Consider the following 25,739-nt stretch of genomic DNA (forward strand, 5'->3'; position numbering starts at 1 on the left):
ATGGTTCAGGGATATGTAGGGGAGCACCATAGGTACCTCCCGGAGCCCATTTCAGAGGGATGGGGGAAGGGAGGCCCAATAGGGTCCCCCACATCACTTTCCACCAGCCTTTTCATTGCAGGTTAACTTCCATGAAACTGCAAATGGAAACTGGCATTGTAATCCATACAGGGTTGTCTGAGCAGGCATCGCCACCATTGGAGGGATAACAGATAGTCCTTGAGCCCATCGGATTTGTGTCATATGGTCTCTCCACCCGCCGACCAGCCACCAACCATCCTAATGTAGTGGGTGTTCTTGCATGGTTCAATAGCGGTGGGTCCACCACCTATGGCTTGATGATAAATGTCCCACTGCCATGGTAATGAGGTCCTGTGTTACATTTAGACATAAGCAGGACAAGGAAAGCCTTCTGAACAACCATACATGGTGTTTTTTTAATTTAAAATACTAGCTTACTTGGGCCTGCTATCTGAATCTTCACGAATCATGATAGATAGCACCAACATTCAAATAGACAAATAAATACCCAAAGATTAAGCGGTTCTACCCTAGAAATCCACAACAATCATAAAAGGACTTACTGGGAACTGCAGAGCCCTCGCAGTGGTGCTGGTGGTTGGCGCCGGCTGACCAGCTTGCCCTGGACCATCTGAATCATCCCTCTTCTTCTCCTTGGGGGCTGTTGAAAGAAATTAAGAAAATAAATAAAAATAGATTCAGGAATATGATAATAATCTCCGCTAAATGTTTCATAAAAAGCAAAAGTAGCCGCTAAAAAGATCAGCTATAGTACTACTAGATACTTTTGAAATTAGTCTATTGACTATCATTAAACCCTTCCTCCAAATCTCCTAAACAAAAGAACTATATATTGCAGTTAATGATCTTTAATTTTATACTATTCCCATATCTCAACACCCTTGATGAGTCAACTGAGTCTTCTTTTTTCAATGCATCAATGTATACTTTACATCATCACTGAAAATTCAATAAAATAAATAAACTGGAACTGTATGATCTACATCAACAAACTCGGAAGGAGAACGTGCTACTCAGTGATTCAGAAGAAATAGTCTGCAATGGCATCTTAATTATTAAGCCAAAGCGAGTGCCTGATGAAGGTGATTAGGTAGCGTCACCAGCCTCATTGTAGAACACAAACACAACAAATAATTAATAATCACTGAGCCCCGGAATCTCAATGCATAGCATATCAAGCAGGTCCTGCTCCCTGTTGAGAATGTCCGTCTCAGTGGTGCCTCAGAGGCTGGGCATTGCACTGAACCTCTCTGTGGAGCTGCACACTCTGGCACACAATCCCCCAGCATGCGCCGACGCACCCACAGGAAGTAGCTATTACCGGGTCGGCTGCCTGCTGCCAGCATAGAGAGGAGGTGCCGCTACACAAAAAAAACTAATGTTGCCTCCTCCTCCTCTCCAAAGATAGCCGGGGGCACCTGGGCATGGCACCACCTATCTGGAAGGCCCCCCTCTGCCATCGTGCTGAGTGGGGAAATTAACTAAGAAAGGAAAGGAAAGGAAAGGAAAGGAAAGGAAAGGAAGAGAAAGTAAAGAAGTCAGAATAAAGGATAGAAGTAGGGGAACTAAACTAAGTCAAAAAATCACAAAAAACAAGTAAAAACATAATAAAATTTTTTATATACACAAACACAGAGACGCACAGAAAATTAGGGGTAGAAAAGTAATAAAGGAGGAGGATGACAACAATTAACAAGAGATAAAAAACTGCGCCCAGCACCATATAAGAGATCAGAAAAACAAGATGGCCACACCGACGTGGAAGGCATGGTGCTATCCGCCAGTGATTTGGAAAGCAAGCGCACTTCATGACCACGTAGTGCTGTTCCTGCACAATTTTGGAGCACACAGATGCAATCTGTGTTCCCAATGCAATGCGAACAGGCACGCTGGTAAATTCCACCTGAATGCAGAACTCCGCATGGTGCGGCAGAGTTTTTTTGCAACTCCACGGAAAACCACACAGTGGGATTCTGCATACTCTTCCCACCCCTACTCCTAATCATATAAAAAATTCCAATGGCCCTGGGGACCAGAAATGTACTGCTACTGGCCACATTATCACTTTAAACAATTTCTCTTCTTCATTTTTGTGTCTTTCTTGATATAGCTACTCCTACTGGTCCACCACCACCACCTATTCAGCAGAAGATAGTAGCCCATCTGCGGCGGCAGAGGATGGATGCCATCCAGACCTAATACTGTTGCCAGATGGCTCAGGAAGAGGAGTAAGCTGTGTCAACATCTGCATCTGCCCCAAGCCCCAGTACCTTTAGCCAGTCTCTGGCACCTCAATGCTGGCTACATTATCGCCAGTGCCACTGGGGTCCACTTGAATCACAACTACAACCACCCCTCCTGTGAAGACCACTTCCAATGCTGTTTGCTGCACTCAGTAGGTGACAAGCCTGCACCTGGAAGTGGGAAGTCTACAGACATATATCGGTGATTGGCTCTTCTGAAGATCCGTTTTTATTTTTGTTTTGGTGACAGGGACTTTTGCTGTGGGTGGAGAGGGTGGAAATTGGCCTACATATTTGGAGCCAGGAGTACATGTCTGTAGTTGTATGCTTCAGTATAAAAGTGTTGGTACTCAACACAGTTGTATTCATTTTCTTTATTTATCCAGCTACCTGACCTTGAACTTCATGGGACACATACATGATATTGTATTGCAATTAAAGTGTCTGAACTAACTCAATGATTTATGATGTTTATCTCTGGCAGCAGCTCAGATGGGAGGAAGGCAGTCATTGACCTTCATAGATCAGCCTTAACAGAGCAATTGTCACTTGACCTCTTAACCTGCACTAATATTATTCTACCATTCTACAGTCCTTTGCTTCCACATATATCCACTCTCATGATATTTACTAGTAATGCTTTACTTTACAGTACAACAATCTTTTAAAGCTGGACATATAGATATTGCCACTACTTTCTTGCATAGCTGCTGGAGGCAGGAGTCATACTGGAAATAATGCAAAAAAACACTGACATTTAGTGTATACAGGAAATAAGCTTTTCCCCCTCCTGGGAGGCCTAAACTAATCAACAAAGTGCTCTATTATGAGCCTGGTGGTCTGATGACTGCCAGACTCATGGTGACATGGCGGTGGCAAATCCAGACACCACCACACCAGCAGTCTGACCACCCAATTACGACTCAAGCAGTCCGACCGCCCTAGGACCGCCTGCTCTGCCAAGGAAAGGCCCTTCCCTGGTGTAAAAGTGGCGGTCAGAGGCTGTAATATGCTTGCCAGGACCACCAAGCATATTACGAGTTTCCTCTCAGCCAGATTTTCATGGTGGTTTCACCACCATGAAAAGTCTGCCAGAGAGGAAACACAGTTATCCTCAAACATATGTGGGTGCACATAGGGGGGGGGGCATAACATGTGCCCCGTGTGCATGCACATAGATTCCTGAATAGCATGAAATTCCAAATTCATGTCATGCATTTACTTTGTAGTGCGTCCCATTACGGTGCCTTTTTTCTTAATGGCGCCACCACCTTTAAAAGTTGTACCCCCATGGAACCACTGTACCGCCCGCCTTCCAGACTACTCAGAAACCATAATCCGGAAGGTCGGCATAATGAGCTTTGGCGGAATGATGGCGCGGCAGTCAGCACCAAAAACTCATAATGAGTCCCAAAGAGCTTCAAGTAGGTGTTTTTCTGCAACATTTTTCATATGCGAAATACACCAATATTTTCATAAAACAGTAGTGACTATCACATGTGAAATGAGGAGCCGCTGAGGGGAACAAGGTGTCAACAAACTATGAAGGATTCATAGTGTTAAAAAGTAAACGTATTTAGTAGAATCAAGCAATTAACCATTTAGGATTTATGAAGCAAGCCTAATCACCCAATAGAGTATCCAGGAGCGTGAAGATCCAGGAAACTTATTCGAACAGCCAGGCCTCGTCGAATATAGCCAAAAACTATGTAAAAATTATAATTTATTTATATATATGTTATAGTTTTCTACAGTTTTAGGGCGCATAGAAATATGCAACCAGGTGACAGAATACCATCTCTGACAACTTCTTTATCACTACATAAACTCTGTGTGCCTGGCAGCAGGTAACATTAAAGGTACCTATCATAGTTTGTCACCAGAAAACATCAAGAAGGGGCATCAACTCCAAATTATACTTCCATCCTTTGAATATATGTGTATTTTCGGGGTCTGGAAACCTTGTATGTTGGATTGTTTACAAGCAGACTACAACAAAGCAGCATCTAAAGCAGAGCATTGATATGTGCAGTGTTCAAATCCTGATTTGTTTTGCACCTGCTGACTAATTCATCAAATATTGAAGTTGTGATTACTAAACACTTTGGGGCAAATTTATCAAAATGTCACACAATGCAGCTCAGCAAGACATCTTGCTGTGCTGAGTGTCGTTACAGGGGGAGGCAGGAATGCGCAATACCTATCAAGATATGGAGTATTCTGGATCTCTGAATGTGCTAGTGCGTAAACAGCTGGCCCAACTTTTTGCACGCAAAAGGGCAATGCAATATTCCCTTACATGCTGCAGTGTTTATGAAAAAGTAGGTAAAAAGGCTAACAAGAGATTTATTTGGAAACAGAAAACTAGGGACATTTTTCAATTACTCTGTGATGTCCTAGAGTGATGTCTCAATTAAATGGGTTTATACATAATATACAGAAGATAATCCAACCGAATTGAATCAACCAGTTAGGCTGGTGTGTATGCTTTCCAAAATTGTATTAGAATCCAACAAAAAAGAAAAACAGGGGTTCAAAATAAATGATAGCTCATTGTAGCTTGACAACGTATATTACAAACAGCTGGAATCTCAGAGTTTTCTAACATTATGACAATGTACCTAATACCCACTTTCACAATACAACTAGTAAATGTTCATCTTCAATTTAAAACAAGACTGATAAGAGTTCTATGATTTGTTCAAACGAAAGATGGGTTGTGTGTCAAGGTTTTGGCCTCGTATGTTAAGAATCCTTGAGACCATCTTCAGGATGGTGATGTCTGTAAGACGGTGAATGTAGGACCCATCAAAAGGCTCCAAGATGTTGCTGCACTGGGATGTCTGAGCCTGGAGTCTGCATTGAATCCAGTGCTGGGGAGTTGGTATAGGACCAATATTGGTTGTGACCTTGATACCTAGAAGGTGATCCCAAAGTAGTAGATCAAATTAAAAGTCGCCAATGGGAGTTTTGGCCAAAGTATGAAAGATATTTGTCAGACAAAGAATTGTATTCCCACAATGAACCTGAGTTCTGCTTATTGAGGTTAAGGGCCTGCAGTGTCAAGAGCTGTTAAGCATTTCGGCACAGAGACTCTAATTTAAAGGAGTGAGTTTTTGTGGCCCCATTCATTTTCATACAAATATCACAGTAAACAATAGTGGCACTGACTAAATATGACATCCACGGTAATGAAGAAATAATATATTATGTGTATACCTATTATTTGATTTGACTAAAACTATGCTAAATTAATGCCTAAACATTTTATTGGTTTACAAATGAAAACTTAACTTCCGTAACAAATATCATACATTTTATACTCTTATTCAAAATTAAAATGCAATTTAGAATAATTAAACTTTTAGTTACATTTGCTGAATATAATTTAGAAATAACATTTCTTTAAAGTTGTTTTTGTTATTTTTTTAAATTAAACTTTATATAATAAATACAAATACTTAGAGTATTTAATTATTTACTACACATTGTTTTTGAAGAGGTAATGTGGTCTAACATTTTATTTTATTAGTTGTAGGGTAATAATTATTATTTTAATTTATTTTACATTATATGTTTTACAATAAAAATTTTTTTAAAAAACAGTGATCATCCTCAATCTATTTCCCTATTCTTTCACATGGAGAGCCTTCCACATAGGTGGTAGAGATCTCCATTGTGGTGACAAAGAGCTCTATCACAGCGGAAGAAATATCCACCAAAGTTGTAGACATCGCCATTTACATATGAAAAGTTACAAGTAGTAACTTTACACACTGATAAGAAAACGATTTGCATTTTGACTAGATTTTATTCAACTCAATACTTTTTTTAATTGAAGCTGCATTTCTAAATAGCTACACTACCTTACCAGCACCCAAAATGAACACTATTCGCATCATTATCTGTGTTACTGTTGGAAATTGGATTATTAATAGGAGGGAGTATTCACCTTCAGCTACTAATAATACCACAGTATCAATAAATAAATCCATGCTCAACCTCTTCTAGCCTGGCAGATGAGGAGTCAGGCTTAACTTAGGATTCGGGTAAGTGTAAAGCATTTCATATGACCAAAACAGTACTTAACTAAAAACACAACACAATGAAGCTCCAACACCAATGTACAATAATTGAGAATATTTGCATCTTTCAATTTTCACTAAGAGGGCGTGGCCAAGATGGCAGCAGAGGGAGACTTGCTGATCGCTTCTCTGCCATCCAGACCATCAAACTCTGGTCTTAGCAGAGTCCTGGGGATTGTTGCCGCATTAAACGTACCCCGATGTTTCCAGCAGAGGGCTAATCTCAGCCCCGGAGGAGTTCTGACTGCGGTATGGCATTCCTAATAGGGCTTCCAGAAGAGGTCATGAAACCTCTTTGTGACCATTTATGCCAAAAATCATGGACAACCCCAAAGCCATGCAGTCTATCTGTAAATGTAGTCACTTTCATTTGGGCCATCAGAATACAAACTCTTGTAAGGACAATTAATGTTGCCATTTGTGCTAAGGCAATACCTCGAAGCCATTGATTGTACAGACAACATAAGCTGTTTCCAGAATACCTTCATTGTTTCTCAAACATTAACCAGCAACAAAAATTATATAATTGGACTCTTTCAAGGGTTCATCTTTTATGTCATGTATTGGCTTTGTGCATACATTTGTAACATCCAGGCAATCAGGCTCTACTTTAATAAACTGAAACAAAGACAACATTCCCTTCTCCTTCTACTCTGAAAACATGAGGATTCAATCCTGTAATTGGATTGGTTAACTTAGTTAAAGTAAGGCCATACACTGAGATATAATAAGACAAATTTCACCAGATTGCTAAATTTACAGACAAAAATATAAAATCATACATAGCATAGAATAATCAATTTCTAATCAAACATATGAATTCAAAGAAATGTATTATCAACATTGTATTGAAAAGATCATATTCTATACATTTGATATTGACAAAGGTAAAAACACATTAAAATCATATCTCATCATCTTTTCAAATAAAAGGAAAACAATATGTGCAATAAATACATGAAGAACAACTGTTGACGCAGCGTTTCAGTGCAACGGTGGACTGTCACCTTCTTCTGGACAATAGTTCAATATTTAAAAATCTGAATGGAATGTAAAAACTTTATTAGAAAAATAATTGCTTAAAACTCTTCTTTGTTACATTATTCATGATTTATATTTAGCAACCCAGGAATATGTCTGCATGGAAGAAAAGTGTAGGCCAAAAATATTGGCTTAGACTCATTGAGGGATTGCTAACCCTTGTCTTTATATCTCTCTTAATAGAATGAAGGTAGACTTAGATGATTTTTTAGGTATGTAAACTTTTAATAATAAATACATTTTTATACTGCTCTATGAATAGACCAGAGTACTTAACTTAATTTTGACTATAAAATAACATTGCCAGGTATAGGTTAAGTTAAATTCTAGAAAGTCTGAACAATAGTTTAGTATACATTCTTATGTGATCTCTCTAGAATAAGATCTGGGCCAGAACTCAAATTGACTGGAACCAGCACCCCTAAAGAAGAAAAAGTGGGCGGATCTAATAAATAAGATTTAAATTAGAGGTGAGATAAGCAACATTTAACTTGTTTATACTGACTAGTATAAATAGTATGTCTGAGTAATCTTTCTTTGTTTTAAATCAATGAGTCCAAGCCTATTGGCTTTTTGGCCTACACTTTCTTCCATGCAGACTAATTCCTAGGTTGTTAAATATAAATCATGAATAATGTAACAAAGGAATGTTGTAAGAAATTATTTTTCTAATGACGTTTTTTACATTATATTCAGATTTTTAAATATTAAACTATTGTCCTGATTATAAATTGATTATTCTATGTATGATTTTATATTTTTGTCTGTAAATTTAGCAACCTGGTAAAATGTGCCTTACTATATCTCAGTGTATGGCCTTACTATAACTAAGTTAACCAATTCAATTAGAGGATCAAATTCAGAGTAGGAGGAGAAGGGAACTTTGTGTTTGTTTCAGTATATATACCCATCCCTTTTCCAAGTACTAGGGTACCTCCCAAACCTTTTTGAGTTTCTACTTCATTAAAAACATCATCAGTAATAGGCAACAAAGGTAATGGGTTTAAAATCTGGCAATGTTTTAAAGACACATTGTCAGCAGCTACGGTGTATTGTTCATGCTTTGTGAGTCTATTGTGGGTGATGTATTTGGTTTTTGTTTGGATCAGCAAAATATTTATAGAGTGTGGGACCATTACAGTTAAAGGATGTCCCATCACTACTATCACTCACTGAGGCATCCTCTTTAAGGGAGTCCTGTGACTACAGCATCAAGGGTTGGCGAACAGTATGCCACAGGTTTTCGTGCACCTCCATGCAAATGAGTAAGCAATGAGAAAGTGTAGCCCTCCCACTCACTGAAAAATAGTCTAAACATCTTATTGTAATCAAGTATTCCTATTGCTTGGGCATGATAGAGACTTTATATTAGTTCTAGGAAAGCTTTCATGTAATCGTTGTTCCATGGAAGCAGATCAGGCACATCTTTGTGACTTAGCCTCAGTAAAGGCATAGCCACTATCAGGCATATCTTTGTGCATCAGCCTCAGTAAAGGATTAGCCACTAGGAAAATGCTTGGGATCTACTATCTACAGTAGCGAACTTTTCCCAAAATATCCTCACCTCTCTCTGTGTTCGAGGTGGATTCATTTGAAGAATTGTTTCCCTTCCCCCTCCCTCCCCCCCCTGGTGATACCTTTGCTATCACCTTTCTCAAAGTTGTGTCCCAGATTCTGAACTTAATTTTGACAATATTGCAACTTTCCTGGAGACACCTTGTGTCCATTCTCAAAAAAAGCAAATTAAGAGTTCAATCGTACCTTGTTAACTGGCTTCTTCTGTCTCCGATGCCACAGTTGGTCATCAATGACTAGCACAAGTACTGATTTGTAGTGCATCTGCAATGACTTCAGATTATTTTTCAAGATATGGTTAAAATTAGAAGGAATTTATGTATACCTTTGTGAAACCAGTCACCATGCCAAAACTCTCTGCTGACATATGACGGAACGAAGATACTGAGTATCCTCATAAATAGCTTGTCCTCGATTACTGGTGTTATTCCTGAAACTGTCTCTGGTGTCGAATTGTGTGGTGGTATTCATGAATACACTGCATTTAGTTTTAGAGTGACTTTAACTTCTTCTACACCTTTCTAATATCTTTTCATGTGAAAACCAATATTGTTGGGCGCATGGTTTCATTCTAATCAAGAGGCAACTTTTCCATTGTTCTCATTGGGAGCAACCCTACAGTTGAACCTTGTCCAGCCATCCTAAACTCAACAACCTCATCACAAGTATGAAACTAAACACCATCCAGTGTGCAATAAATTGTGCAGTTTAACTTTCACAACAAATCTCTCCCTAGCAGGTTTACAGAACTCATGTCACAAACAAGAAATTGATGACTTTCCTCAAATTAACATAATTTTACAGGGACTTTCTCTGAAATTGGAATTGTAATCTGTTTATCTGAAACTCCTACAACTTTGACAACTTGGATCTTTTTTCCTGGGAGGAGTAGGTCTGGGACTTCCACTATTCCAATAGTAGATCTGGGAGCACAGGTATCAATCAGAAATGACAGCGAGAAGCCTGGCTTGAACCCGACTGAAATGGCTGCGCTGTGAGTGAGCTCCATCAACCAACAGCTGGATCCTGTCAAATCCTGCTTTATCCAACTCAAAATTGAGCACTGGCATGCAGAACCGAAAACAGATGCAGCATAGGTCTGAAAAAGAGTTGTCCTGTTCGAGCTTCGGGCTTAGCTACTGAAGAGAGGGAGCAAGAGCAACAGCTGTGACCAGGACTCAACATGGCACCAGCTGTCTTTCGTTATCTGAGGTGTGCTTGAGGTACCGGATCTCCTGAGTGAGTGCAAAGCAGGGATGAGCAAAGCGGGAAGTGCAAAGCAAAGACGAAGCTGCACCGCTGACCCAGACAAGTGCATGATGTTCCTGTTGTGGTAGCTGGAAGATGCAAGTGGGCATAACGGCCATGAACGAGTGAGGAGAGGACAGGGCTGAGATTCCATCATGGCATGTGGCGGGGGCTGCAGCTGCGGCCGTAAGTGGGACTTGCCGCTAACCTGCACTGGAGCTCCCTTTAGACCAGGAGCTTGTCAGAAACGGGATACAGACCCACAGCGGGCCCATATACCAACAAACTAGTCACTGCCGGCCCTAGCGGATGCGCGCGACATCTCTGGGGTTTGATTGAGGTGGCAGCGGCCACAGTAGCACAAGTCGACCCTTCAAGACATGCATGGCACTGAGAGCAGCGAGAGGAGAGGCACTCAACTAGTGGCCAGAATCGGGCCCGGTGGGGACCCTCAACGAGTTCACGCCCGCCCACTCCTGCAAGGCACATCTCTCTTTCTGGAGTGGGGTTGCCAGGACTGGAGACCTTTGAGACAGGGAGCACACCCATAAGGCCTGTAAGCGGTGACATGCCAGGGAGGCACTGAGGACCTTGCCCACAAGGGTGCTGCAAGACTGTAACCAAATATACTGGTGGCCTAAAATACAGGACACAGCTTGCAGTTCAAGGGGTGAGACCCCCCTGATCTAAACATTCAGATTCCTCGGATCCGATGATACAACCTGAGACGCGATGCACAGAACGTATGTGAGGCAAGCAGTATACACTACAGCGTTGGGCTGGGATCAAGGTGCGACAGCTGGTGTAGTTGCGACACTCCTGGGCTCAGGGTGGTCCCTCCCCATGATGAGTTGCAATAAAGGTCTAGGGCAGAACAATCGAATGGACAAATAATTGTTGCAATGACAGTGTGACGGAGGTGACGTCTTCTCCACAGGAGCAGGAGGAACAGGATCTGGATCCATCCCTCAAGGATATTATGGGGCGATAGCAGGCCTGAAGGGAACCCTAGAACCAAAATTGGACTCAGTTACCAAGGAGGTCAACTTACTCATAGCAGACCTACGAAAATTGGGGGACAAAATATCTGCAGCTGAGTTACGCATGGGAACTCTACAGAGCAAATCTAAATGCCTTGAAGAACAGGTCGCTACCCTTACTAAGCAAAATGTGGACTTCATGGCCCACCTGGAAGATCAGGAAGGTCGGGCACGGCGCAATAACATCTTTGTCGTGGGAGTGCCGGATGGGGCAGAGGGACCGTCAGTGCATCTCTTCTTGGAGCCCTTGATCACCCATGTCCTCAAGCCACCGAGACTCTCTAACCGTTTTACAGTGGAACGTGCCCACACCCTGGGGCGCCTCCACATACTATAGTGGCTCATATCATCAACTATCATGATAGGGACGCTATCATGCATGCGGCTCATACCAGGGGAGATGTTCAATTCAACAACACCACGATCTGGTTCTTTCCATATTTTACGTTACAGGCAGAGAGCTAGGGGAGGGCATTTGACTCAGTTAAAAGGACCCTCAGAGAAAGGAATGTGAAGTGTATTCCGCAAAGCTCAAGGTGTTGGCTGATGGCAAGTCGTACTTCTTCACCTCGCCTTAGACAGCAGGGGACTGGTTGGAGGGATGGAAAGTGGCTGGGTGGGAAGAGAATCAAACACAATCACTGACACAAAAGGAACAACAGCACAAGAATCAGGGACTGCCTTCCGAACCAGACAAAACCACCGAACGTGGTCCAGATAAGTGACCCTTGAGGTTTGGAGGTTATTGCAGAAGGGTCTGAAGTAAGGGATTCCAGTGCTCCGAGTTGCCATGTGAACGGCACAGGGGGCACGGTCAGGCCAACCCAACAACACATCTATGTGAGTGGCTGAGAAAATGAGGGGTTCTGACACGATTGGTTATTAACCCTAATGTCTAGTAAGTGCTTGAGAGTGTTACTGGGGGATCATTAATGGGTCCAAACTCTGATCCGGAACTTTCAAGCAGTTGGTGCTCGCTAGCCCCCTCATTGTTACTTGGTCATCAGAGTTTTTGTTTTAGCGACAGGCACTCTGCATCTTGGGGTGCTGGGGGGTTACAACTCACCTAGCAGGGAGGGGGGAGTTTAGGGGTTTATATTGTTAGTTTGTTGATTGTTGTTTTATGGCTTACAACTCTAGTACTCAACACTGCAAACATGAAGGGTTCAGGGCCAGCTCAAGTTGCAACGAAGGTCCGATATATAACTAGACATGTCTGATTTGAAAAAGGGGGCAAATATGGCCCGAATCTGTTCCTGGAACTTAAACAGCATTGGTAACAAGATCATGCGGAATCTGGTGCTTCAATACATTAAACGCCACGCTCCAGAGATAGTCGTGCTCCAGGAAACAAATATAAAGAGAAGTCACTACAAGGCCCTAGATCATTTTGGTTACAAACTGGTGGCCCATTCGGAATATACGGGTGGCTCCAGCGGGGTAGGGATCATGCTGCGCAATCTTCCCCCTCACAATTCAAAAAATATTAAGGGATGATGCGGACTGCGGGGTAGCCCTTGCGGGAAGTCGGGAGGGGTGCAGCTTAATTCTCTGCTCTGCAGATGGGCCGCCTAGGCTACACTCGATCATGCTTCCCAAGATTGGTGTGCTGTTGCTGGAGCTCTCACTATGAGTTCTCCTGATGCGAATAGATGCAAATACTGTAGTCGATCAAGAAATGGATCAACTGAGTGGCGCTGGGGAATACCCTGGAGGATGGGTGCCGCGGGACTTCCTCCTTGCTATGGGGCTAATGGATGTATGGCGAACACACAACCCACATGTCAAACAGTTCACATATTACTCGGCTCGTCATATGTCTTTCTGTAGAATAGATTACATACTCACAGAGCAGGATCGGGGGAGCTTTGATCATCCGCTCCTTCTGGCAAGGGGGATCTCCAACCTTTCCCCTATCTCTGTTAATCTCAGGGGTCCAGAGATCAATAGGACAGGATTCCTTAAGATAGATGTTTGGTACCTCCGTGACCCGGAATTGAGGGAGAAACTTGAGGAAGACATGAAGCTGTACTTCGTAGAATTCAACGGAACTGTGGACCCCACAGGTAATGCTTTGGGAGGTGTTTAAGACAGTGTTGCGGGGCGGTCACAGGTGCTAATTGGGGGGAAAAGAAAGAGGGATCTGTTGAGTTCCATAGGTTAGAACAAGAAATAATGGAAATAGAAAGAGAAATGATTGAATGGGATGCCCCAGGCCTAGGTCAAAGATTGCTCCTACGCCAGCTTGAACTGTGTGCACTGGCTGAGAACGAGGCGTGAGCGCATGCATTGACGACACAGAGGAGGATCTATAATGTAGGGGATAAAGCCTCCAACCTCCTAGCGTGGCTGGACAAATGTGATAAAGAACAGTCTTGGGTGGCTGTAATCAAGACTGCAGATAGCGTCCAACATACTACCAATGCCCAAATAGCAGAAGCTTTCTCATTCGACTATGAGAAGCCGTATGCACCCGTGAGTGTGAGGTTGGCACAGGATTGTAATGAGTTTCTGGCTGACTTTGCACTCCTGAAGCTCACTAAAGAAATGAGTGGCACACTGGAGACCGCTCTCTCTGAAGAGGAATTGGCCTTGGCGCTGGGCTCCATCTGTTCTGGAAAAGCTCTAGGACCTAACGGCCTCCCGGTTGAGTTGTTTAAGGGCAAGACTTCTAGAATTACTTGCCCCTTATTGAACATGCTTGTAGAGGTCAGAGAAGTAGGTACACTACCTAGTGACCAACGTCTATCCAAAATAGTAGTGATACAGAAAGCGGGGAAACCCCGGAAAGTTGTACCTCATACCGCCCAATTTCCCTCTTGAACGTAGAAGCAAAGGTACTAGCCAAGGCTCTAGCCAACAGACTGGTGGCAGTCCTCAAAACTCTTATCCATGTAGATCAATCAGGCTTCATACCAAGTAGGAGCACTTGCCACAACCTATAGCGTCTCTACGGTGTCCTGCACATGATGGCTGACCCTACATCCCCATAAGCGTCATTGATGGCACTAGATGCCTCCATGGCTTTTTATAGTATAGAGTGGAATTATCTCTTTGCTGTCCTAACCGGCCTAGACTTTGGCCCGCAGTTTTGCAAATGGGTTTGACTGTTATATCAAGACCCGCTCTCACAAGTGAGGGTGAATAGGACGCTATCCCGTCTGTTAGTACTGGGGAAGGGAACTAGATGAGGTTGTCCCCTGTCACCATTGTTGTTTGCAATGGCGCTGAGCCTCTTGCACACTGGATCAGAAGAGACCCGATAATACGAGGTATTCAGGCTCCAGGAGGGTGGGAAGAAGGCATATCACTTTTTGCTGATGATACTATCTCACACCAACACAGTTGATCCCTGCTCACAGTGTTTCTTTTTACTTTTTGACAACAGACCTTTGCTGTCAAATACATTTAAATCACAATACTTTTCATAAGTTTAGTCAATAATGAGAGTTTTATTTAGTTTTAAGGGTTTTATTTTCACTTAAAAGGTAGTACGTTGTATGTTTCTTTTTATTCAGCTAGTTTAAGCATCAGTCAGATTATAGAATGGACAATAAAAGAATGATTAGAGCAAATCATAACAAATAATGCATCAAGAGCTTTCCATAAAGGAGGGAATTCCCTATTCTAGAGAATGGAGGGGAATTAGTGTTAGCAGGAATCCATTAAGAGTACAAGTTCGAGAGGAGGAGTGAGATAGAGAATAAAGCTCAATGTTCAATCAATCTGTAACAGATGAATGTCCCATAAAGAGATGTTCCTTTCAAATCAGTAGAGTCTCAGTAATAAACAGTGTTGGCTCCTCCGCTAAGGCGGAGGAGCATTGCCCTACTTCTTTTAAGGAGTGTCACTAAAGGAAAAATAAAATGATAATAACTCTAAGTTATTATAATTGTATTCTTTCCTTGTTCCAGCAGCTTTTAGGGCAGAAAGGGACTGCCCTGCAGATAGAGCAGGGGAGGGAAGGAGTGGTTTGCACTCCCTGAAGTGCGCATAAATGTTTGGTTGGCCCTCTGGGGCTGGCAAAAAATGAATGTGCACTTTGCATGTTCTTCAATGCAGTCTGTATCACTGCCTGCATGGAGAACATGCCCAGCCTCCCATTTTCTGGCTGAGCGCCGATCCACGGCTTCTCAGCCCAATCACAATGCTTCATTGCAGCATTGTGATTGGATATCGGGAGGCTGGGAGCCGGGTGCATCCTCCTTCCATCCCTGGAAGCGAGAAAGAGGATAGAGGAGGGGTGGCAATGGCGGGCGGCAGACAGCTAAGTGTGAATTTCTTTTTTTTAATTTCATTCCCTCCTCCCCCTCCCCGCAATACACCTCCCACCGCATTCAAATACCAGCCGCTCGTGGTAATAAATCAAAAATAACCATGTTATCAATCAGCGTCAGTGCATGCAAATTATATAGTACAGGTATCTGGAAAAAAGTAATTGGAAAAATAATTAACCTACTCTAGGAACATGCACTAATGTAAACAGTTGAAAAGAAAGGTTGCAATTGGTGAAGCAACTTTTTCTCCTCTCTTCCAATCGCCTTTCAATTCTTCTTGAGAACAGATTCTTCTCATCCTTTTCCCAGGTTCACACACAAAGGGTTTACTAACATTTAATATTGGGTATGAAACATTTATTAAAACTATGTCTATGTATGAGACCCTAGTCTCTGGGCGAAGATTTTAACTTCAGTTTTTAATGCAGCTTATAAAGCTGGTCTGCCAACGTCTTGGGGTAAAGCAGTTATAGTCCCAATATTTAAAAAGGGCTCAAGAGAAGATCTGGCCTGTTATAGGCCTATCAAGCTCCTGGATGCAGCTGCAAAAATTATGGGAAAAGCTGTACTGGCCCGCTTGACAGATTGGCTGGATAAAAACTCTGTTGTCTGGGACCTACAGTATGGGTCAAGACAGGGAAGGAGTACAACGGGCCAATGCCTTAACTTACATCTGGTGATAGGAAAATACACGATCGCAAAGCAGGGGGACATCCATTTAGCTTTTATGGATTTGTCCACTGCTTTCGACCTTGTGAACAGGGACAAGCTCTGGGCTTCCCTATATGGCTTAGGTTTGGACCCTGTATTGATATCTTTTCTGGCTTATATCCATGAAAATACTACGGCAGCGGTCCGATATAATGAGAATGGGAGCTTACAGATGCTTGGCCAGTTAAGCGCGGGGTAAGGCAAGGCTGTATTCATGCACCCTTGCTGATTACCCTTTACATTAATAACTTGGGAGATCAATTAATTTCATCTTGTAAAGATATCCCAAGAGCTGGCTCAAAAATGATCCCTGCATTGTTATACACAGACGATGCAGTTTTAGTAGCTAGAACAGCAAGAGGGCTACAATTGGTTTTAGATTGTTTTATTAATTTTATGGATTCTCTAGACTTGGTAACTAATTTTAAAAAGTCACACTCTATGTCATTAGGTGGAGGACGGGAGAAAAAGGTTAAATTTTTCAGTAAAGGGCACAAGCTTATTAAAGTCCCAGCCTTCCCTTATTTAGGGATCCTTTTTGATGACAGAAGGTCATGGGTCTTGCAGTGCACCCATAAAAAGAATACCCTCGCCAAGGCAACAAGGGCTTTGTTAGGGTTTGCAAGGTGATTAGGTTGCAAACAACTCCTGGCCCTTATGAAAATCTATAATGCAAAATGTGTTCCAATGGATCTATATGGGAGCGAGGTATGGGGTTACGCAGATGTGAGGGAAATCCAAATAGCAGAAAATGTTTTCCTAAGAAAGGTGTTGTTGCTCCCCCTTTCTGCTGCTACTTTTAATATTCACGAGGACCTTGGGGCGGGTTATATTTCAGATCAGATTGCTGTTGCCCCTTTATTGGGTTGGCTGTGAATTTGGGCACAGCATCCTCCAAATTTAAACCAACTAATTATTCAAGACTGTATGTCTTTAGATAGGGCCCTTGCTATCCTGTGGATCTGTTATATTAAGACCTAAATGGATTCACTTGGCAATTCTGATCTGTTTACAAATCCTAGTGCACTAGGTAAGACGGCTATCAAGGCCGTAAAGTCCCAGTTCCTTAACATGGCAATGTTAAAAAGGGAGGACGCGGAATTCGTAAAACCCTCAGTTAGGAGTTTTGTAATGCTGAGTATAGGAAGAGGAATCCAGCCATACTTGATCTCCATAAACAAGCCATACCATCTGTTTGCCTTATTGAGGTTCAAGTATAACATGCTCCCATGGTTCTTATCATTCTCGAAAGGTTTTTCTAAAGAAGGGGCTTTGGGGCCTTGCCCCTGTGATAACTTTTCTGAGCAGAATACGTTACATATGGTTATCTTCTGCGATTTCTATGTTACTCTACGTAAGAAATTTATTTTGCCTTTGTTGAGGGGCTGTAACTTCGAGGAAGTTAGACCAGCGTTGGCTTACTTGCAAATGCTTGGATCATCAGTGGTGTGCTTTGGGGTAGCTAGTTGCATCACTGGGGCTATTAGGCGAAGAAACAAAGTACAGTCATAATTGCAACCGTCTCCGTCCTTTTATCTGTTGTGATTTATAAATAGGAATTCATGGTGTGACGATTTATATGATGAATTACTGGATTTTAAAAGGACTGCTCGAAAGGTGACAAACTTTTTAAATTGTGTATTTATTTGCCAAGTGTTTCTTTGATGGCGCCATGTCATTTTTCGGTTTATGTTTTAGTGACAGTTTTTTTGTATATCTTGTTATAGGTCGAAAATATCATATTGTGCCATGTATTGGGATTGTTTATATTATGAAACATTGTCCTGTGCTTTGATGGTTTTAAATTTTAACCGAATAAAGCTAATTTTGACTTTTTGACTTTGAATGAGGTCTGTCTTAGACATCCTTTCCCATGGGTATAAGCACATTTTTAACCTTCTAATGAAACAACTGCATGTTAGGCAAAGAAATAGGCCATGTGAGTTAAAATATTATTCAACACCCCATCTTTTTATATTAAAATGAGGAAAATTATGTTGAAAAAATCAATATTTTCTGTTTATGTATTATTTAGAAGCATTCTTGCTATATGGTATGAAACTTTCACTAAAAGGACATGTCAGGGTAAGGTCAAATTTTAAGCATTTTGCTCATGTCACAGCATATTTAACTTTGATGCTGAAGAAATGAAGCATGCTTTAAACCTTTGGGAGCCAAGTACTCATAGATATAGATGGATACTGTGTTTTTGCAAATGTTTATGTCATGCCAGTTTAATATCATTTGCACGTTTAACATTGCGTATGTCTCGTTTACTATATTATTTTGTATTTTAATAAAATATTTTTCTCATCACAATGTAAGTCTTTTATCGAGTTTATTTTTTTCCATTATTGAAAAGGCTGTAAAATAATATGCTGTCAAGAGATTTTTACACGTTTTAGCCAAAAACTCAGAAAATCATTGTATGTATGTACACCCAACAAAACGACTAACAAATCCAATGCCTCTTGTATGAAAAAATCTGCTTTTGGTACTTTGTTATGCAGCATTATGGAACTTCCATACTTCTGAAATCGCTGATATGTGGTGTCTATGCGCAATTAAAGGATTAATCATAACTTACAGGGCCAACCAGTCCCCGGGTCACATGAATTCTGCATCTTGGACAATTCACCCGAAACGCAATTTAGGAATGCCTTCACCAAAACCCGTGGCATTTGCGTTCATAATGCGTCGAACGTGAAATACAGCAAGTTACATTTTATAATCCACCTCAGTACATGTGTAATTTCCAGAAGCAATGAAGCTTCCTGAAATCAAATCAAGATGTTAAATGAAAAGAGGACCAGCTGGCTGTCATCGCCTTATCTAAGAGATCTGAATCTAAAGGCTGAAATAATATTTTATAGGTGAAATAATAAATGACATCTACATTTTTCATGAAAAGTGTCTGTCTGTTCAGTGAAGTTCCAATATTACATGTACACATGCAGACAGCTCTTGACATCCGTCAGAAAACCAGGCATCTTAAAAAAAAAACGTTTAGAATTTAAATGGAAAGCTAAAGTAATAGACAATATAAAAAAATACAAACCTGTCTGTAATATCAACCAGTTTAAGTTGTGGTATCAAAATGATCTCATTTTCTCTTTAAAATCTAAAACATTCATGTAAACATGCACTTGCATGTGTAAACAGTATCTAATGGCCAGACACATCATGTCAAATAGTGGCCCCTAAACTAGCAGATATAGAAGAGGGTTCATTTCCACAGTGGACATCTCTCATTAACTCACTGGGAGCCATTAATAAGCGCTGGTTGGTTCTCAGGAGAAGCGCGTATCTTTGCCCTAGCTCTCTACACAGTCAACAAGTAACAAGTAGGTGCAAAAATCAGTGGCTTGCTGGAGTCTGTTTTTGACATCCTTAATGCAACTTTATAGTCTTTAACGGCCAACTCTCGAGATAACAGATGGCTCCTGCTGTGCCCACTATGTGTATAAGCTGGCAGAATGACAGTAAATGTTCTAGTGCCTAGTGGGGGGAGCCACAGGCCAGGCACTGCCAGTCATCTACTCACTGGATGTTGTTCTACTTTGCAGTGAACGAGTGGAGGGGTAGAGACCCATACTGAAATAGCAAAAATAAGCTCCAAGGAGTTGGCTGCCCACAGGGAGGTTGAGTGAAGGGTCTGGCTGTAGTCTAGGGCGTAAGGCCAACACTCTCCTTGCATCACCAAAGACTGTGCTCAGTGGGGCGGTTAGCTATACACCAGGTATGGGCACAGAGCCTAGCTGCATGTCAGGCCCTGCTGCCAGTCCTCTGTGAGCATGTTCTATGGGAGGGAGTTAGGAGCAAGGCCTGGCCTCTATATATCATTATGGAATAGGTCTTAAAGTGTACACTTTGTTGGGTGGGGAGCCAGTGAAAGATACAGAAATGCTGTGGTAGAAGCATACAGAGGTTGATTTAGCACTATTCTGACAGGGTCAGACTGGCCTTCAGAGCATTGTGACTATGCCACAAAATACACACAATTGATGGATGGAAAGCAGAACAAATCAAAACATTCACCACCAGTCAAAAGATCTTGGTTAAATCCAGCATTCTTTTGCTCACCGTGCCGCTCCAGTTCAGACCTGGCCATATGCAAATTAGTCTTCACCCTGTGCTTCATTAGAACAGTCCAGCCCGAACTGCTAAGCCAGGTCCTCCCTAGACCGGAAACAAGCATCCTAGGATCGCTTTTGGGGTTTCACCCCTCTTCAGCCAGGATAGCTTGAATCCAGTGACACAGTGAGCCCAGGACCCACGTCTGAGCATACCCGGTTCACTTAGGGCAAGGAAGCAAAAGACACACAATTGATGGACAGAATGCAGAACAAATAGAAACATTCACCCCCAGTTAAGAGATATTGTTCAAATCCATCATTCTTTTGCTCACCATGCCACCCCAGTTTATAGCTGGCCATTTGCAGTTCAGGCTGGACTGATCCCAATGGGTGCAGGGTCAAGACTGATCTGCATATGGTTGGGTCCAAACTGGAATGGCATAGTGAACAAAAAACTATGGCTCAAATCTCTGTTCTGGGGTGAATGTAAGACATTGTTCTGCATTCTGTCCATCAATTGTTCTTTTTGCATGTCATCCAGAGTGGGATGGGTATGCTCAGACATGGGTCCTCTGCTCTCAATGCCACTGGAGTTAAGATATCCTAGCTGATGAGTGCGGAAAGGCCGAAACCATTCCTAGGATGCTTGTTTCCAGTCCAGGGAGGACCTGACCTGGTAGTTCGGGCTGGACTGTTCCTAATGGGCGTAAGGTCAAGACTGATTTGCAAATGGCTGGGTCCAAACTGGATTGGCATGGTGAGCAAAAAAAAAACAATGGATTTAAGCCCAGATCTCTGTACTGGCGTGAATGTATGACATTGTTCTGCATTCTGTCCATCAATTGTTCTTTTTTGCATTTGTCACCCTGAGTGGGACGGGTATGCTCAGACATGTGTCCCGTGCTGTCCATGCCACTGGAGTCAAGCTATTCTGGCTGATGAGGGCTGAAAGTCCAAACTATTCCTAGGATGCTTGTTTCCAGTCCAGGGAGGACCTGGCCTGGCAGTTCGGGCTGGACTGTTTCCAATGGGCGCATGGTCAAGACTGAATTGCATAAGGCTGGTTCCAAGCTGGAATGGCATCAATCAATCAATCAAGAGTATTTGTAAAGCGCGCTACTCACCCGCTAGGGTCTCAAGGCGCTGGGAGGGGGGCTGCTACTGCTCGAAAAGCCAGGTCTTGAGTTGTTTCCTGAAGGTGAGATGGTCCTGGGTGAGTCGTAGGTGAGTGGGGAGGGTGTTCCAGGTCTTGGCCGCCAGGTAGGTGAAGGATCTTCCTCCGGTGGTGGTTCTGCGGATCTGTGGGATGGTGGTGAGGGCGAGGCTGGCGGAGCGGAGCTGGCGGGTTGGCGTGAAGAACGTGAGGCGGTTGTTGAGGTATTCGGGGCCCAAGTCGTGGAGAGCCTTGTGTGCGTGGGTGAGGAGTCCGAACATGATCCTTTTGCTGACGGGGGCCAGTGCCGGTCCCTCAGGTGGGCGGATATTGGGCTGTGTCGGGGGATGACCAAGACAAGTTGTGCTGAGGCGTTCTGGAGGTGCTGGAGTCTTTTCTGTAGTTTGGCGGTGGTCCCAGCGAAGAGGGCGTTCCCGTAGTCCAGATGGCTAGTGACGAGGGCCTGGGTGACCATTTTCCTGGTTCCAGAAGGGGATCCAGCGGAAGATCTTACGAAGCATGTGGAGAGTGTTGAAGCAGGAGGAGGTAACGGCATTAACTTGCTTGGCCATCGTGAGGGAGGAGTCAAGGATGAAGCCCAGGTTGCGTGCGTGGTCCGTGGGCTTGGGTGGGGGGCCCAGAGCAGGGGGCCACCAGGAGTCGTCCCAGGCGGAGATGGATGGGCCGAGGATGAGGACTTAAATCTTGTCTGATTTCAGTTTCAGGCGGCTGAGCTTCATCCAGTCTGCGATGTCTTTCATTCCGTCCTGGAAGCTGGCTCTGGTGGAGGTGGGGTCGTTGGTGAGGGAGAGGATCAGTTGGGTATCGTCGGCGTAGGAGATGATGTTGAGGTTGTGCTTGCGTGCGATGGCTGCGAGGGGGCTCATGTAGACATTGAAGAGGGTCGGGCTGAGCGAGGAGCCTTGAGGTACGCCGCAGATGATCTTGGTGGCTTCTGCGAGGAAGGGCTGGAGACGGACTCTTCGGGTTCTGTCGGAGAGGAAGGAGGTGATCCATTCCAGGGCCTTTCCTTGGATCCCGGCGTGGCGGAGGCGGGTTGTCAGGGTATGGTGGCAGACCGTGTCAAATGCAGCCGAAAGGTTGAGCAGGATTAGGGCGGCGGTTTCTCCGTTGTCCAGCAGGGTCCGGATGTCCTCGGTGGCCGCGATGAGGGCGGTCTCGGTGCTGTGGTTCGCTTGGAATCCGGACTGCAATGAGTCAAGGGAGCCGTTTGTCTCCAGGAAGGCTGTCATCTGTTTGTTGACGGTTTTCTCAATGACTTTTGCAGGGAAGGGGAGGAGCGAGATGGGGCGCAAGTTCTTGAGGTCTGAAATGGGTTTCTTTAGGAGGGCGCTGATCTCTGCGTGCTTCCAGCTCTGAGGGAAGTTGGCAGATATGAAGGAGTTGGTGATGATGTCCCAAAGTTTGGGTGCGATGATGGAGTCGGCTTTGTTGAAAATGTGGTGTGGGCAGGGATCGGCTGGGAAGCCCGAGTGGATGGTGTTCATCGTGTGGGTGGTATCTTCCATGCTGACCTGAGTCAAGGCGCACATGGTGGTGGTGGGAGGGTGTAGGTTCGGTGGTGGGGTACGGGTTCGGAGAGCCAAAGCTGTCGTGTATGTCGACGATCTTACAGTGAACAAAGGTGGCCAGAGAGTTGCAGAGGTCTTGAGAAGGCGTGATGTTGTTGTTGGTGGCATTGGGGTTGGAGAGCTCTTTCACGACGTTGAAGAGTTTCTTGCTGTTTTGGGTGCTGTTGTCCAGTCGTTCTCTGAAGGATGACCTTTTGGTGGTGCGGATCAGCTGGTGGTGTTTGCGGGTGGCGTTCTTGAGGGCTGTCATGTTGTCCATTGACTGGTTAAGGCGCCGGATCACTGAAATAATATCGATTGCCAAAATATCGAGTTGCAATAATATCGTTGACAAAATATCGACTGTCAAAATATCGAGTTTCTATGTACTAACAGGTAAGTACAAAAATATCGAGTTTTAAATATCGTTTACAGTGTGGCATAGTGCATAAAGAACAATTGATGGACAGAATGCAGAAGAATATCCTACATTTACCCCAGTACAGAGATCTGGACCTAAATCCATTGGTTTTTTGCTCACCATGCCATTCCAGTTTGGACCGAGCCATATGAAAATCAGTCTTGACCCTGCTCCGATTGGGAATAGTCCCGCCGGAGCTGCCAGGCCAGGTCCTCCATGGACTGGAAACAAGCATCCTAGGACCGGTTTCAGGCTTTCAGCCCTCATCAGGCAGGATAGCTTGACTCTAGTGGCATGGAGAGCACGCGACCCATGTCTGAGAATACCCATCCCACTCGGGGTGACAAATGCAAAAGAAAATTTGATTGACAGAATGCAGAACAATGTCATACATTCACCCCAGTACAGGGATCGTGCAAAAATCCATTGTTTTTTTGCTCACAATGCCATTCCAGCTTGGACCCAGCCATATGCAAATCAGTCTTGACCATGCCCCCATTGGGAACAGTCCAGCCCGAACAGCCATGCTAGGTCCTCCCTGGACTGGAAATAAGCACCTTAGGACCGGCTTCAGGCTTTCAGCCCCCATCAGACAGGATAGCTTGACTCCAGTGAAAAAGAGATCACAGGACCCATGTCTGAGACTACCCGTCCCACTCGGGGTGACAAATGCAAAAAGAAAAATTGATGGACAGAATGCAGAACAATGTCATACATTCACCCCAGTACAGAGATCTGGGCATAAGTCCATTGTGGTTGATCACCGACTGCGCCAACACCCTTGCTCCACTGAAAACCCCTCCCGGCAACCTCAACAGCAAGAAAGCAGCGTGGTTCACCAACGATCTCAAAAACTCCAAGAAATCCTGTTGTGACCTCGAGAAAGCCTGGGGCCACAGGTGCACAGACATAATATCGAGTCCAAAATACTTCAATTTGCAAACATGGGTTAATTTGTGGGCTAGGTTTTTGACTGTTTTGGGCCTGGTTTATGGGTGTGATTGGCTGGTTTTTACTGTTGATATCCATAATATTATCGCAAACAGTGCCTGTATGCAGTCTGCTTTACTATGCAAAACACTTACACAGTGTATCCAGACAAGTTTAGAACCACCCCTATTTTTAAATGTGGACCACTTTTTAGTTATATGCTTTTAATAGAGTCACTTTTATACTGGTGTCTCAGTTCGACCCTGGATTCGGAAGTGCTGATTTTACTCTTTGTAGCTATAAAGTGGATTGCCTCTACATGCTTAAACACATATTTACAAAACTGAATGTTTCTTATATGTACCAGACTTTGGATCAGTGAGAGGAAGAATGGACACGTCAAGATAAATAGCTTTCATACACCACCCACATGGCTTTGTGTTTTTGTAAAATATCCCCTCTAACGCATAGATGCCAAGGTTTCAGGTTGCTTATATGTGACATTTTCATAATTTCAGTGTAATTATGAGTGTCATTCAAGAACTGTGAGTGACACTTTTTCATGAGGAAAATCAAGCAGTGAAGATGAGGGAAATGTATACATATCAGAAATTACACCCACTTGAGTAAAAAGAAACTCTAAGAAGATCTTAAAACTGCAGCAAAATGCCAGATCAACGTCTATTATTGTTCAACTGAGATAGCACTTCCCCTCAGTGGAGCAGTGTCAGGCACTGACCTATAGGGTGGAAAGACTGAGCCCTGCATGTAACATGACGTTACCCTCTGTTTTAAACCAATTACACCATGGTAGAGACGCTAGGCGTGGCTAGCCAAGCCCTTCTCGAGGGCCAATTAAAAACAATAGTGCAACGAGGAAAGCTTCTTGGAAATCAGCAGAGTATCTCTTGTCTACAATACAGCCCAAACTTCAATTCTTTGTTTTACTGATTGCGGATATATACATTCGGTCGGCATTAGAATGATGGCAATTAAGTTTAATATGAGTTTTGGTTTCATTGTGTTTATCTTGTGTGTTTGTGGTAATGCGCAGATATTGTTCATATGCGTTAGTATAACACGCAATGCATGATACTTGCCAGGGTTGCTATTGATTAGTAATGGATTGGGCGTCTTTCTGAATCTTCTTGCAGAATTGCCTTGTCTGCACCCAGACCCTGTATGAGACGAATCTAAGAGCCCAGTGAACACCATTCTGTGTGTAGGCTAACACAATATAGAACCCAAACCGATCCAGCCACAGGCAGACATCTTCCAAGAATGCAGCACAGTGAAGCCCAAATCATTGCGCCCGAGGTTTTCATA

Source organism: Lissotriton vulgaris, chromosome 2_1 (genome assembly GCF_964263255.1).
Source record: "Lissotriton vulgaris chromosome 2_1, aLisVul1.2, whole genome shotgun sequence".
NCBI classification, from domain to species: domain Eukaryota; kingdom Metazoa; phylum Chordata; class Amphibia; order Caudata; family Salamandridae; genus Lissotriton; species Lissotriton vulgaris.